At 37.5% G+C, this 17775-nt stretch overlaps 1 protein-coding gene across 23 annotated transcripts in view; it reads right to left on the minus strand.

Annotated features, from left to right (window-relative positions):
* The window catches only part of LOC118587711 (muscular LMNA interacting protein), a 228472-nt gene that overhangs the window by 21928 nt on the left and 188769 nt on the right, over positions 1-17775 (minus strand). The window lies entirely within an intron of this gene.

Consider the following 17775-nt stretch of genomic DNA (forward strand, 5'->3'; position numbering starts at 1 on the left):
TTATTTTATGTGCCCACAGATTTCTCACTGATGAGTTCTGATAATTAGTTTTATCATATTCCAATTTCAATTCTTGAAACACAGTAAGAGTAAGTTTTCTGTTCCGATCGCTGTGGCAGATCTGAAAACACTCCACATATACTTGTTTTATTCTTTGACTTTCTGTCCCATGCTATGAGATAAAACGCAGAACATTGCCTTTTTCCAAAGACATCATTCTGTGCTCTAAGGGACAACTTATAGGGTAATGGAATTCTTCTGCCCATGCTATATTCAGCCTGTTTAAAAATAAATTCCATTTTCTCTTGTTTACTCACATTTTACCTGGAGTTGTTTCCTTCTCAAGTAGAAAACCACTTCCTCTGGGGCTCAACTGCACTGTTCACTTTATCTTAGTGTAGGGTTTTCAGGCAATAATAAAACTGGAGCAAAAAATATATAGCCAACACCTAGGGTTAAAAATGGATTCCAGAAATTGTGATTGGAACTGACAAGGAAGTATATTTGCTCTTCTACTTGTCTACCCTTTAAGGGTGCAATTACGTGCTTAGAATTACACATAAAATATCATTTTCAATTGTTTTCTATATCTAATGCTCAACTACAATCATAAACCAAATATCTCACCGCTGATTATAGCTTTAAAAACATCATCTTCATCAAGTAGACTTGTCCTCACTAAAAATGCTCTTCTGCCCACCTCCAACCAAGCACTTATTTCCAATTAGCAATTTTTTTAACATAAAAGAAAATTTTATCAAAAATCTGACAAAAGAGACTTCAACCCAAAACTAATCAGAAGAGACAAGGACGAATACTACATACTCATCAAAGAAAAATCCACCAAAAGGATGTTGCATTACCAAACATGAGGGCACCCAAACTCATTTAAAAAAAAAAAAAGCATCACAACAGCTAAAATAACATTGACTACCACACAGTTATCGTGTGACTATGACTTCAATACCACACTCTTGCTAATAAAATAACATTGACTATCACACAGGTATAGTGTGACTATGACTTCAATACCACACTCTTGCTAATAAAATAGCATTGACTACCACACAGGTATAGTGTGACTATGACTTCAATACCACATTCTTGCTAACAAACAGGTCATCCAGATAAACTCTAAATAAGGAAATGCTAGGTTAACTGATATTGTAAGCCAAATGGACCTAAGAGATATTTACAAAACATTTCACCCAAGCACAAAAGAATATACCTTCTTCTCTGCAGCTCATGGAACTTTCTCCAAAATTGACCGCATACTTGAACACAAAGTAAATCTTAATAGATAGGAGAAAACTGAAATAACACGCTGAATCCCAAGTAACCATCAAGGATTAAAATTGGTTAACAACAACAACAGAAGCAACAAAAAGCTTACAAACCCACAGGAACTGAATGAAAAAAAAAAATGGGTCAAGACCAGAAATTAATGAACAAATTAAAGATTTTTTCTAGAATTGAATGAAAATAAATATACAACATACCCAAGCTTATGGAACACAAGGAAGGAGGTGCTAAGAGGAAAGTTCATAGCACTAAGTGCCCACGTAAGAAATTGGAGAGATCTCATACTAGTAACTAAACAACACACCTGAAAGCTCTAAAACAAAAAGAAGAAATCACACCCAAAAAGACTAGATGGCAAGAAATAATCAAACTCAAGGCTGAAATAAAATAGAAATGAACAAACAAAACAATACAAATAATCAATGAAACAAAGAGTTGGTTCTTTGAGAAAATCAATATGGTTGGAAAAACCTTATCCAAATTAACTAAAAAGCAGAAAGAGAATCTCCAAGTTAACAAAACTAGAAATGAGAAAGGGGCACAATGAACACGAAGGAAATCCAGAGAATCAATCATAGGGACGTACTTTAAAAACCTGTACTCCACCAGGTTGGAAAATCTAAAAGAAATAGAAAATTTTCTCAATACATACCATTTACCCAAGTTAAATCAAGATCAGGTAAGCAATTTAAACAGATTTATAACCACAGTGAAAAAGAAGCAATAATCAAAGTCTCCTAACTAAAAAAAGTTCATGGCCAGATGGTTTTTAGAGCAGAATTCTCCCAGACTTTTTAACTCCAATGCTCCTTAAATTATTCCACAAAATAGGAATGAATGAACCTTGTCCCGTTCATTTTATGAGGCCACAGTTACCCTGATAATAAAACTACAAAGACTCAACAAAGAAAATTGCAGAACAATGCACCTCATGAATATTGATACATTTTTTAAATGCTTACAAATCAAATCCAAGAAAACATCAAAAAGATCATCCACCATGATTAAGTAGGCTTATTGATTTAAGTATTGAACTATCTCTGCATCTCTGGGATAAAGTCTACTTGATCCTAGTGGATAATCTTTTTGATATATTTCTGTTTGCTACCAAAGAAAAAAAGTAAACACCAACTCAGATACAAAACCTTTGATCTATAAGAGCAACCTGCCTGCAAGAGACTGACTTAGGCACTCTGCATATATGTTACAGTTGTATAGCTTGATCCTCTTATGGGACGCCTAACTCTTTTACTGGCTTTTGGGATCCTGCTTCTCATACTGGGTCACCTTGCCCAGCCTTAACACATGGGGATGTGCTTGGCTTTACTACAACTTGGTATGACATATTTTATTGATAGTCATAGAAGACCTGCCCTTTCCTGGATGGAGATGGAAGAGGACGGGATTGGGGGTGAGAATAGGGAATAGGGGAGAAGGATGGGGAGGGGAGAATGGAGGAGAGGCTGTAGCCAGGATGTAAAATAAATAGATGAATAATGTGTGTGTGTGTGTGTGTGTGTGTGTGTGTGTGTGTGTGTGTGTTTAACAAGGAAAAAAAAAGATGTGCTAGTGCATCAATGGCACAAAACTTGTAGGATTAATGAACCAATATTTGATGGGATTTAAGGCCCACTACATGAGATAGGACGTATCCCTGACACTGCTCAGATAGCCAACAACCTGAGACTAGATATGTCAGGGACCTAGGGGAGAACCAAATACTAACACTATACTAAAAGAGCATAGCAATAAAATGACTCCTAATGACATTCTGCTATACTTATAGATTAGTGATTTGCTCATCCATCATCAGAGAAGAGTCTCCTGCAGTAGACGGGAAAAATACAGAGACCCAAAACAATGTACAGAGAATTAGAGACTTTAAAACACTCAGCCCTAAAAGAAATGTCTCCATCAAAACCTTCCCCTTAGGGTTTAGGGAACTCTATGGAGGAGGATGCAAAAGGGCGTAAAAGCCAGAGGGGATAGAGGACATCAAGGAAGCAAGACCTTCTAAATATGCAGGACCAATGCACATATTAACTCACAGGAATTATGGCAGCATGCACAGAGTCTGTACAAGTCAGGGACAGATGGGTTCCCAGCACAGACAGGGAAGTAGACACAAGCCCCCATCCCTAAACCTGAGCTATCTGCAGTTGATACCTGCTGACAAAAGATAAATTGGTTGTATACACTATACAAACTACTCTAAGGGCCAAACCTCAGGCCCAGCAGGAATTGGCCAACACAAAACAAATTCAATGGCATTTTTGACAGTTCATGCTCTCATAATTCTTACTCAGGCCATTTTTTTCTTACAAGTCCATTTCATGTATATTATGATTTCTATTCTTGCATTATTATGGGATTTCTGTATATGTGACCATGTGTGTCACCAAATCTATATGTGTTTCTTGTGTGTCATCTTTGGCTCTTCTTTTGTTGTTGTTGTTGTTGTTGTTTATTGTGTCCTACTCTGTTTTGTTTTTGTTTTATTTTATCTTATTATTTTTAGATGCCCATTTTTATCTAATTATTATAAAATAACTATTATTCTAATAAGAAAGAGAAAGAAAAAGATAAGGATTTGGGTGGTGGACAAGAAGGGAAGATCTGGGAATAGTTGGGAGAACGAAAACTGTAATCAGAATATATTGTGTGGAAAAAAAACTATTTTCAATGAAAAAGAATAAAGAATAAAAGAAAAAATGCCACAGTGAAATAGTTTAGCTAGATACCGCATGTCTAATACCACACAACATAAGAGCTCAGTGACAGACGTTTTTGTCACAAAAATTAAGCCCAAAAGAGAAATATGAATAAAAGAATAGATTGTTCTCAGTTTCCCAGAAGAAATGTAAAAGTCAATGACTTTGTAATTAAACTAAGAACATTTTCAGGATGACAACAGGCAGTTAGACACACAGACCCTCCCATTTCACATGGCAAACTGTCAGCAAGGCTTCTACTATGTTGAAATACTCTCTCTGCCCTCTGGTGAAGAACCTAATGTAAGCGCTTCAATTGCACAAGTGCATCTGTTAAAATACCTGCTCATTGGCATTCATTTTTTAATGTTAAAAGTCCAATTAGTCTGATTTAGCCAGTTGAACAGAACATTCTTAATGAACATATTGAAAGAGTCCATCCATTCTGAAAACAATTTAGCATCTGAAAACACTGCCTCGGCTCTGCTTTCCTGAAAAGTTCTGAACATTAAAAACCCATTTTGAGTTTGATAAAATGTCCTATTCCACCCACCACAAAGATTTTTCTCTTCTGAAGCATCCTAATAGTCATCCAATTCCCATTACCTCCAAAAATTGTCAGAAAAGTTTTCAAATTGAGAGCAAGGCTATTTATCTCTATGTTGATCAAAAACAAATTACCTTGGTATATTCACTCAGACAGGTTTCTACTTGTGTATACAGGCTGAGTGAAGCAAGCATGATTAATGAGGTAGTTATAGGCAGTTTTGCCTCCAACTTACAAAGTGACCTTTTTCAGTAAAGTGACGGCAAAAGTATATTATTTTTGTTTTGTGTTTTTATTTCTTTTTCCCACCTCTTTCTCTCCTGATACATTCTCTTACCCACTAACCTTCAGCACTATGGCTGAAAATAGAATGTTGGGGTCTGGAGAAAGCATGTAGGAAGCATGTATGATGTGACTCTGGGTGTCACACTACAGCAGTGGTTCTCAATCTTCCTGATGCTGTGACCCTTTAACACAGTTCCTCAAGTTGTGGTGACCCCAACACATAAAATGATTCTCATGGCTACTTCATAAGTGTAATTTTGCTACTGTTATGAATTGTATTATAAATATCTATTTTCTGATAGTCATAGGCAACCACTGTGAGAGGGTTGTTTGATCCACAAAGGGGTTGTGACCAATAGAATGAAAACAGCCACTTTACACTACACTATCAGCCTCCATAGTTCTCTGTTGCTGAAGGCAGGCAGGTGGCCTCAGGTTGAGTTCCAGTCCTACATTAAAAAGGTATATTGTTTTTCAAGATGATCTTTTCTAGTTACATCCATTTGCCAGCCAATTTCATGATGTCATTGTTTTTAACAGCTGAGTCATACTCTATTGTGTAAAATTACCACATTTGCTTTATCCATTCTTCAGTTGAAGGACATCTAGGCTGTTACCAGTTTCTGGTTAAGAATAAAGCTGCTATGAACATAGTTGTACAAGTGTCCTTGTATGGTGGAGTGTTCTTTAAGTATATGCCCAGGAGTGGTGTAGCTGTGTCTTGAGGTAAATAAATTCCCAATTTTCTGAGAAACCATCATATTTATTTCCAAACTGGTTGTACAAGTTTGTACTCCCACCAGCAGTGGAGGAGTGTTCCCCTTATTCCATATCCTCTCCAACATTAGCTGTCACTTGTGTTTTTTATTTTAATCATTCTGACATAATCAGTGTCATTTTGATTTTCATTTCCCTAATGGCTGAGGATTTTGAACATTTCTTGTCTGTTTTTGTTTGGTTGGTTGGTTGGGGTTTTTTGGTTTATTTATTTATTTTTTGTTTGTTTATTTGTTTGTTTTTCTATTACCAGCTTGATACAGTACAAATTCTTATCCTAATAGTGAAATATTTCACTGAGACTTGCCCAGTCATTGAGTAAAACCAAAACTTATTATAAGCCACAGTCATCCTAGGGTCCCCCCCTGCTATGTAGCCTCCCTTGAACATTTCTTTAAGTGTTTCTTAGCCATTTGAGAATTCTCTGTTTAGATCGACACTTCATTTTTAATTGGATTACTTGTTTTGTTAATGTCTAGCTTCTTGAGATTTTAATATAGTTTGGATATTAGCCCTCTATCAGATGTGGAGTTGGTTTAAAAAAAATCTTTTCCCATTCTGTGGGCTGCTGTTTTGTCCCGTTGACAGTGTCCGTAACCTTACAGAAGGTTTTCCATTTCAAGAGGTCCCGTTTGTTAATTGTCGGTCTCAGTGCCTGTGCTACTGTGTTCTGTTCAGGAAGTGGTCTCCCGTGCCAATGTGTTCAAGGCTATTCCACACTTTCTCTTCTATCAGGTTCTTTGTATCTGGTTTTATGTTTCTTGCTCTTTTTTTTTTTACTCTTTTGGCTCTTTGCTCTTTGGTTTTTACTCTTCGGGTGCCCACTACCCAGCTACCAAATAAATAAACACACAGAGGCTTATTCTTACTTATGAATGACTGGCCTTAGCTTGGCTTATTTCTAGCCAGCTTTCTTTAAATTATCTCATCTATCTTTTGCCTCTGGGCTTTCACTTTTCTCTATTTCTGTCTACCTTTCTTTACTTCTTACTCCGTGTCTTGCTGTGTAGCAGGGTGGCTGGCTTTGTGGTTAGGTGGTGAGGTGACTGGCTCCCGAAGTCTTCCTCCTTCTTTTCTCACTCTTCAATCATTTCTCCTCCTATTTATTCACTCTGCCTGCCAGCTCCACATATCCTTTCTCCTGCCTTGCTATTAGCCATTCAGCTCTTTATTATACCAATCAGGTGTTTTAGACAGGCAAAGTAATGCAGCTCCACAGAGTTAAAAAAATGCAACATAAAAGAAGGCAACACGTCTTTGCATCATTAAAACAAATGTTCCATAGCATAAACACATGTGACGCATCTTAAATTATTATTCTACAACATATGTTGAGGTCTTCAATCCACTTGGACTTGAGTTTTGTGCAGGGTAATAGATATAGATCTATTTGCATTCTTCTACATGCAGACATCCAGTTAGACCAGCACCATTCGATGAAGATGCTTTTTTCCGTTGTATAATTTTGGCTTCTTTGTCAAAAAAAATCAGATGTTCATAGGTGTGTGAATTTACGTCAGGGTCTTAAATTTGGTTCCATTGATCAACTTGTCTGTTTTTATGTCAATACCATATGGTCCTTATTAACATTGCTCTGTAATACACCTTTAAAGCAGGGATAATGGTACCTCCAGAAGTTCTTTTATTGTATAGGATTGTTTTAGCTATTCTGGGATTTTTGTATAGACTCACTCATAAGTGAATATTAGCGTAAAGAAAAGAAGAACAATTTTATAACCCACAGATCCAGAGAAGTTAAATTACAAGGATGGCTCAAGTGGGAAGGGGGATTATATGAATGTGAAGGAGGAACAAAATCGTCATTTGCAGAGGATGTGGGAAGGGGCCTGGAAGGGGAATGGGGATTAGAACAAGAGGGATAAGATCAGGGAAACGTGGATGGAGACAGTACTAGGAGAGACAATTGGAATCTGAGTGCATCTCTGGAATGAGCTGGAAATTTAAAGCAATGGATACTTCCAGAAATCTATGATGGTAACCCTAGCTAAGATGCCTAGCAATAGGGGATAGAGAGTCCAAACTAGCCATCTCCTGTAACCAAGTAAGACTTCAGTGAAAGGACTGGGACACCAACCCAGCTACAATCCTTCAACTTACAATTTGTCTTATCTACAAGATGTGCTGTGGTAAATAAGATGCAGAAATTGTGACAGTGACCACTAATGACTGGCATAGCTGAAGACCCTACTGTGAGAGGGAGCTCCCTGCTGAAGATCAGGACCTAGAGGCAGGATACCCCAGAACCAAACTTGGATGGGGGAAAAAAATGACAATGAAATGATTCCTAATGATATTCTGCTATGCTCTTAGATTGGTGCCTAGCCCACTGTTATCAGAGAGGCTTCACCCAACAACTGATGGAAACAGATACAGAGATCCACAGCCGAACATTAGGCAGAGCTCAGGGAATAATTAAGAAGAGGGGGATGAAGGATTATAGGACCCAGTGGTGTCAAAGTCACCACAAGAAAGCCCACAGAACCAACCTGGACTCATGGGGGCTCACAGAGATTGAACCTGCATGAGACTGATCTAGGCCCTCTGCATGTATGTTACAGTTGTGTAATTTGGTTTTCCTGTGAGACTTGGAACAGTGAGGGCAGGGGATGTCTCTGACTGTTGCCTACTTTGGGGACCCTTTCATCCTACTGGATTGCCTCATCCAGTCTTAATGGAAGAGGAGGTGCCTAGTCTCAGTGTAACTACCATGGCTGGATGATATCCAATGGGATATCTACCTGTATCTGAAGATATACAGTAGAGGAGGAGTAGATGAGACAGGGTTGGAGCAGGCATGGGGACTAGAAAGAGAGGAAGGAGGGGAAACTTTGGTTGGAATGTAAAATAACTAAATAAACAAAAGTATCTCCTTGGAGCAGATTGAAAGCCTGTGATCTGCAGGTGGTAACAATGTAGAGACAATGAAGCTGTTGGCTGATAAGGTTTGTAGGAGAGTCTCTGAGGAGCAACTAATCCAGCACCAGATTTTAAAATATCTTATAGAATATTATGCAAATTATCTATGCTTTCTGTTCCTGCTTCCTCATGTATAGAGAAAAGGAAACCCATTTTACAATTGCTTTGAAACTTAAATAATATACCATCTGTAAAATAAATATCAAATTTTTTTTCTCTAAATATCAGTTTTTTACCAAATTTCAGGGATTCTTCAATACATACCAAACCACCACTACTAAGACACCTATGATATTGAAATGCCTCTGCCCTCTGGTGGAGAACTTGGTATGTTCCCCAGATTCTCCTCCCAATTCAAACAGCCCAATAAGCCCACAAAAGCAGAAGCCCACCTAACAATCTGACTTCTTGCTAGCCAATTCCCAGGGTTCCTGACCACAGGCCCACATTTCTTTTTCCAGAGCTTCTGTCTTCCCCCCCCCCCCCCCAACTCCGCTGCTGTCTCCCACCCAGCAAGGGCCAGGCCATTGCTTTATTCTCATCTCCTATCTTATCTAGGTCACATTCTTTGTTAGTCAGCCCTGATTCATCAGAGGAGTTTGGGATATCATAGACGACAGAACATCTACATGGTGATGGCCCTCAATTGTTTTTCTTGTTTAATTTCTTACTTTGTTTTTCCTACATAGAAAGCCAATCCCTAGTTAAGCCCTTCTCACCTCTCTTTGCTTGTTCCCCTTGGCATGGGCAGCACTGATCAGATAGGTGTTTGCTTACTGGAGATTCAATAAACCTTTGTGACACAAACAAATAATCATGTTTTGTCTACTTCTGGACTCCTTGGTTTCTGTATAAAATAGACACCATCTATAGTCTTTGTTTGAGAAGAGAAATAGGTTATGGGTAAGACAAGGTCTTCATAATTTTGAATCTAATTACTTCACTTGACCTTCACTTTATCATCTGGAAGCTTATCTCAATGTGCTGCTTTACTCTTGACTGCACTTTGTGTCTCTAAATCTAAATATTTACATTTTACCTTAAAGAGACAAACGGTTTCAAGGCTGCCCAAAGCCTTTGAACCACTAGTAGGTAAAATTTAGGATTACTTTGGGGGTTTCTTGACCCAGACCAGTTATAACCAGCTTCCCCTTCTGTGCATCAATAGTTTTTGTTAAAATATCAGAAGAAATCTCCTTTCAAAGGTGCTAAATTTAACTCATGCTTTGTATAATGCACATGTAATATTAAATTTATAATCCACTTGCAAGAATTCTATGTGGGTTGGAAGCTTGTAGTTTCCTACTTCTCCCGGTAATTCTGATGCAGTTGTCTCAGTTTGGGGTCAGGTAGAGCTTCAAAACCAAGTCAAATATTCTGAAATTATAGCCCAGAACAGACAAGCATAGTAAAAAAAAACAAAATGATATAGCCAATAGCACTTATGTAAATTGAACTATATTGTGAACAAGAATTCCTGGAAAGAGGCTGTAGCGGCAAAGGGTGATGGACTGATTAAAACTTTGTGATTGTGAAGGGTTGGGCTGTTGCAGGTCTAGAACCCAGTTACTGTATATCTTGGGCTATCTTTAGCCTCAAAGAGCTTTTTATTGCTCACATTCTGATAAACAGATATAAACTGTTGGACAACATTAACAAACCTCTTTTCTCCACTAATCACAGTGCCAAGACTCAGAAGCCCATAGCTGAGATTTGCCCACCTGGATGTAACCTGCTTCTCTGATATTTCCACCAATGTGTTTTTAAAAATGGCTTGATTTATGACTTCCTCTGTCCTGTTACTATAAAGACTTCATGAAACAGCTCCATGGAATTTGAGGTAATGTAAGTTTGCGATTCCAGGCCATGGTCACTCATAGTTGGCCTCGGAATAAGCCATCTTTATTTCCTTGTGGCAAGAATGGATTTCTTCGTGTCGAGGAAAGCTGAGAGAACAACCAAGTGTGCAGAGGCAGAACATAAAATTCAGCTACCTAGAATAGGATTCTGAGGGGGAAAACTGGAGTGAAAAAGTGACAAGAGACACATGGGAATAAACGGCAGTATCAGGAGGAAGCATGCTGCAATAAAGGAAAAGCCGTTTAGATGAAGACCTGTCTTCTCCGTTAAACTGATCGGTTTTCTTTCATTTTAGCACCAAATTTACACTAATAAAGCTAGATCTGGAAACGTGAATTAAATTCAGTACAAAAAAAATAGAGTGTGTAAGGAAAATTTTCACTTGATCCTGGTAACAATCAAAAGATTTTATTTTCCCCACAAGGGGCTGAATCACTTTTTCAAATATAGATATAAAGTAACTTAATGGCTCACAAAAAAAAAAATTCAGCAATAGATGTCATATAAGCAGGCATTGCAGTTGAGTTTTAACTTGCGTTTCACTAAGAATAATTGCCACTACTAATCAAACCAGAATACTTGATAATGAAAGGTGACACTGAAGTAATTAACATTATAATTATTAAAATAGATATTCACTGATAGAAATAGTTTGTTAAAGAACAGATGAGATATTTCTTTACCAAAAAAAAACTATTTGTAAATATAAACTCCCTCAAAATAACTGCATCTATTCATTTATGTTTTTTAAAGCTCCAAACTGATCAGAACACAAATTATCTACACAGAAACATTTGAGACATTTGAGAGATCCTAAAGGCTTGCTCTGCTGTCAGCAAGATGGGGCTGCCTGAGGGTCTAAAGGGGTGGGGGTGGGTATGGCCAGGGATGTGAGGGCTTCTGGACAGGGAGAACGTGGGGTGCATGGATTGGTCACGAAGTGAAAGCTGCAGGGTTCAGTTTTTGTTTCTACCTTTGGGTTTCCACTGCTGTTGTTTGTGTGTTTCCAAATAATCTATTCCAGAGACAATCACTGAGATATTTAAATTTAATGAGGTAGGAAAGCTAGAGCTAGACAGTGCATTAAGAATGTACATATATGAAGACCACATGAGAACAGGAAGAAGTAAAATTAATTTCTTAATAAAAAATAAATAAATAAAAGCAAGTTGGGGATGAAAGGGTTTATTTCGGCCTTACACTTCCAAATTGCTGTTCAACATTGAAGGAAGCCAGGGCAGGAACTCAAACAGGGCAGGAACCTGGAGGCAGGAGCTGATGCAGAAGCAAGCCATGGAGGGGTGCTGCTTACTGGCTTGTTCCCCATGGCTGGCTCAGCCTGCTTTCCTATAGAACCCAAGACCACTAGCTCAGGCTGGGCCCTCCTACATCAATCACTAATTAAGAAAATGCCTTAGAGCTGGATCTGACGGAGGCATGTCCTCCGTTGAGATAACTCTGGCTTGTGTCAAGTTGACATAAGACCAGACAGCATAGTGAGCAATAGTGAATACATTTGTCATTGCACAATAAAGAGCAACTAGAAGGAAGTTACATAGCTTGTATTAGATGACATGTTTTGATGGGAGCTATGGCAAATGGTTGCTTCTCATTCCTTTGTTTTTATCCATAAAGCTCTCATTTTCTACTGAAAAAAAAAAAAAGAATGTACATATACTATATGACAGTGGCAGTCAGCTCACAAAGAAATCTCCTTATCTGTATGTCTTTGGTGAGATGTGAGCAAACCCAGAATAACACTGAGTATAGTTGTAAAGAACGGTGATGTATTTTTAGAAAATGAAAGGGAAATGGCATGGTTGCATGGTCATTCACAAGGCATGAAAATAAGATGCAGTTTTAAAAACAGGAAGAGAAAATACTTTTAAGGATGCCTGTGGATTTTCTCCTGTGGCTTCAAAGCAGTCGATATCTTGTTCTTGCTTGTAAACCATTCAAGTTTTCACAGTAATGTCACCTTACTACCTAGAAAATCCTAACTGCCACCCTGCAGGCAGATCAGGAGCCCCATCCAGACTTTAGGGGTTTAGTTCTCACTCAGCAGGGTCTTTCACACAGGGGCTACATCTTTCTGGTGTGTTGCTATCAACAGAGTGGGAACTGAAAGAAACACAGATAGGGTATCACTTTCTGACCACGCTGCCTCAGCTGGGCAAAATACAAGTAAGAAAAAGTAATTGGAATATGAAAAAAGAGTGCAGACAACTGAGTGCATAAAGTAGGCCAGAAGAATTACAACTTCAGGCTGACTGAAAAAGTCAGATAGACATACCAGAGATTATGGGAGTAGAAAACAGGAGAGATAAGGTAGAGATGGATAAAGAAAACAGTAAGAGTTATACAGAATGATAAAGCTTTTACTTAGTCATTTTCTGCATGTTCTCAACTGAGGACCAAGAAAAGCAGTGAAGAGCCCATAGGATCATATAAATGCCTCTACTAAGTGTCATGCCCTGACACATCTATCTTCTGTCCCCTTCCATGTTTAGCAGGATCAAGACTATGAATAACACATCAAAAATAAAATGCCCATGAGATCTTTTGGTTCTTGAGATTTGGAGGTGATCTTGTAGAGATTCTAACACTGAACCATATCCTCAAACCCACTCTTAAATTTTGATAGCCAGAGTTTTTATATGGGGAAGCCTAGACTTCAAATGTAGTTCAAAAGTATAAAATAATAGATGAGCAGAGATACATCCATGTCTACACATGGCTTCTTCTCCTTCTTTAACATGAAGCCCATGCTGTCCACCTGTGCTTTCCCTTACCTGCTGGCCGCCCTCTCTAGAAGTTAGTGCTGTTCCTCCAGCCATTTCCTCTGCCCTGGTACAGATTCAACTGATTGTCAATACTTCCCTTCCCACCTCTCAGTTGGCACTGTTCCAAGCTATGGGTCCTGCCTTATTTTTTTGTTTGTCTTTTGGAGTTTCTCCACAATGGTAACTTGTTTGCCAACATTACCTTCACAGGATGCCTTTGTTTCACTTCCTTACTTCCCTAACCTGTTTGGAATTCACTCATGAAGTCATTTCTCAGATGTCAATTCTCTTCTCTGTGAAATCTAAATGAACAGTCAGTCAATTATCTCTATTCACATATTTATTAACCAATCAATAATTTGTTTTATATGTGTTCCTCTAGTAGGAATTTACATACTACTCCTCAACTGACAATAAATTCCTGGCTAATAGCATTCTAATTCATGATAAAGAAGAGTTTAACAGCTATTTTACCTATAAGGCACATTGTAGCCTATTTATGTAAGAACACAACACCAAATTTAGGGCCCATTTTAAATATTAAAATCATGAATTATAGTACAAAGGGTATAAAATAGACCACACTGGACAGATCACAGGCAGGAACATTCCAGCACAGTATATGAGAGGAAGCAGAGCACTGCCTTGCTCATCAGCTGGGAGCATGTGTGCACCAGTAACTCTTGACACTTCTATGGCCAAATATCTAATAAGTCACAATTGGTAGGGATGAAAGGTTCACTCTGGCTCACCATTGAGGACAGTGTGCATCATTGCAAGGAAATCACAATAGAAAGAGGTTAGTCGGCAATACAGATCAAGAAGCAGGAATGCTCAAGTTTGATTCGCTGCCCCCCTTTCCCTTTTGGATCAGTCCTGGACTCCAGCCCATAGGATGGCACCACCCATACCGCCCATTGTAAGGGTAAGTCCTCTATCCTCAGGTAATCATCTCTAAATGCACTCAGACATGCCTAAAAGGGATCATAATTTCATTTATAAAGATCAACTATAAGAAGATGCATTAATGACATGAATTTTCCTCATTTGGGCATGTCCACAATCAACTGGAAAATCAAATAAGGTGCAGAAAATCAAATAAAGTATTTGAGGTTTATAATAAAATTTAGGGGCTGAAGAGCTGACCCAGTGTAAAGGCACTTGCTGTTTTAAAGTCTGGACACCTGAGTTTGATCCTTGGAAGTTGTGTAAAGAAGGAAGGGGAGGAACAATTGGACAAAGTTGTCCTCTGACTTCCACTTTCATGCCAGAACCTTCACTCCAACACATGCATGTCATGTATATACCAAAAGAACTCTTTTTAATTTCCAAATACAAATGAAGTTTAGTTTGGCACAGTCATACATATGGATACTGGTGGCTTCTGGTGGCCAAAGCACGTTTACAGAGGAGTGGAGGACGTGTGGGCAACTAAGATGATACCTCTGAGACAGCCTTAGAGTTTCTCACCTCTATATACAGATAACAATATGCTCTAGAGGCACAGGAGTAGCTGACTGAAATTCTGTGAGGGTCTACAAAGGAATTCTCTTCAGTTTGCTAAGATTATTCTAAACATATTGGCAGACTGTAAGTTGATTCAGATTTAGTATTTGCTTAAAACAGAAACAATTGTGGTTATCCTAGCAACTGCAGTTCACAGTGTGGAAAATGGATCATTTTTAGATTGTTCATCATTAACACACATTTGCTACAATGCCTATAACGTGAGAAACATCATGTCAAGTGTGTCACATTGTAGATGAACAAGAAAAGCTCAATAAACATGTCAATCTATAATAGCACATGAGGTGCTTGGCACAGACAAGGATTGTAGAAAAGGGAAATGATCACTTTAAATGCTGCATGAAGAAACCTCACTAAAAAGGAGGCATAATTTGTCTGATTCATAATATACAAATGTTCATACCCATAAGGGAAAAACTAGGTGATTTTCTAAGGGGTGAATCTCTATGGAACTGGAAGTGTAAGGGATGCTGATGGCATGCCTAGAGGAAAATTTGTACATCATTTCAAAAAAAATAAAGTAGACTGGCAATGCAGAACAGTGTGAAATAATGCTACTGCACAGCCAAAGAAGATCCCATTCAACCTGGGAAATTACTAGCTACAAGTACAAAGTGAAAGAAAGATGGATTATAATACATGAATCCAACTTTCAGTCTGAGGACTTCCAGAATTATGATATTAATGACAGAAGTAAGGAAATCAATACAAACTAGTTTCCAGTAAAATGAATGAGTGTGAAATGCCAATTTGATTTTTCAAGCTATATTTCTATTGCTGTGATTAAGTAAATAAGTAATATAAAAACCATGACCAGGGCAATTTATGAAAGGAAGGGTTTATTTTGATTTATAGTTCCAGAGGGCCAAGAGTCCATCACTATCATAGTTGGAAAGAGTGGATCCAGGCAGGAATGGCATCAGGCTGAGAACTCATATCTTAAACTGAATGCAGGAAGCAGAATGCACACTGGAAATGCTAGGAGTCTTTGAATTCACAAAGCTCACTGCGGTCACATAATTCCTTTGTTATATATTAATAAACTTTAGTTCAAGTTCTTATATACTCTAATAAACTGGTTATTGTTATAATACTCATTTTAAAAGATGAGGAAACAAGCATGCTAAGGATAAATTACTCACTAAATATCCCTGTCTGAAATGGATGGAATTAAATAATGAATTTAAATAGCCAAAGCAGAAGTAATATGCTCTTACCCACTGGCCTATAGTTCTCTCAGGACAATGGGAGGAACTAAAAGGTGTGGCTTTCCTTTTACTAGAGAGAAAAAATAAAGGAAGATGGATAAGGCAGCTCAGAATAAGATGAAATCAAAATGTGTGAACCTCATCATATGATGTAATGTGATCTCATTATGGACTTCTAATTAGAAAGTAGGAAAGGAGGGAAGGGACTAGGGTCTAAATTAAGATACAAAGAGTTTGGTGGAAATTTAGAAGAATGTGCTGCAACTTCAACAAAAGAATGAAGGCCTGCTGAACCCTGCAGTCTTAGTTGATGAGAAACCCTGCATACTGAACAATCAAGTAAAATTCAGCATGCATTCCCAGAAAGTTCTTCAGAAGAAAGAGTGGGAAGATTCATTTGTAGGTAAAGTTGTAAGGTCAAGCTGGAGAGTAACATTAGCACATTAGGAGAAAGTTCACTTACATGGTAAATTGTGGTTTACAATTCCAGATTGCAAGGGGGTTTTTCAAATAAACCAGAAATGTTGGTAATAATAAAATATTAACCCATAACTATGACATATTTCAAAGCATACCTATAAAATTTAGTAATTTATATATTTTAACAGGAAAATTCGGAATATATGACTTATCAGTTAAATCTTCCTTTGACAAATACTGTCTTACTACAAGATGATTTTTATTAGTATTTTGGGTATGAATGGCTTTTTGTTCAATATAAATGAATCTTAGACTCCGAAAGACAAAAATCTATTCATGAAAGTTGTCTAGTTCATAAACAGCTTTTACCTTTTAAATTTCTCTTCTGAAATAGATCCTCACTTGCATTGCCTGTGCTGAGACCAATCTCATAGACTATAATGAACCTACCACTGTATATTGGCCACTACAGGCAAGTCTACAATATCTGAAGGCATATGGCTCTTGTGCAATGTTTTTCATAGCCGCAACAAGCAAAGCTCAACTAGGAATGAAATACTAGATCTAATATTGTTGAACAGTTACAGTTAGTATCACAAAGATGTCAAAAGATGTACCTGCTTAGTATAATTCATACCTATAAAATATCACCAAAACCTATCATTCATGATAATTTATAAGACAGATAAGATGGTTCCTTCCAGGGTATATACTTCTTTTTGTCAAACACCAAGAGCAAGACACACCTAAAATCAATAGTAATCTCACTCTAAATGTTGATAGTAGGAAATTGATCCTATAAAAGTTGTTTAATTCAAGACTGCTTGTTTTATTCATTATATATGGCATAAGATATAATAAGCTAATTCTTCCTTATACACCCATACCCACTTTTCAAATAACTGTCTTTGGAGTAGGTTATCAATATTATTTCCTTTAAACATGAATAAAATCTCAAGGGCCAAGGGATTTTTGTCCTGCCGGCTCCTAGGAGATACCTTTGTTTTTATTCTTAAAAGTAGGGATGCATTTTATTGGCCATGGAGAATGTTTAGATAAATTCTTTTAAATAAGATTTTGAAATCTGAATTACTTATTTAATTGAAAGGCAAGTGTTGTTTTAGGGAAAATTTTAGGGTCTGGGAGACTGTATTAGATAACCAGGTTGCTATGATAAAAGATGAAAAGGAAAAGGCACATACTCAAACATCACTCAATGGTGCTGTGTACTGCTAGTAGGTCACATGAATGTACTCCAATGCCAATCATAAATATATTATCATACATATTAAAAAACTAGCTTGTATATATATACATATATATAGGTATCTAGGTATTGAACATATTATAATTTACATATATATTTACTAGAAACTATTATATAGATAGGCATATTATTTAATAAAATATTAAGGTTA

This window comes from Onychomys torridus, chromosome 7 (genome assembly GCF_903995425.1).
Source record: "Onychomys torridus chromosome 7, mOncTor1.1, whole genome shotgun sequence".
Taxonomy (NCBI): Eukaryota; Metazoa; Chordata; class Mammalia; order Rodentia; family Cricetidae; genus Onychomys; species Onychomys torridus.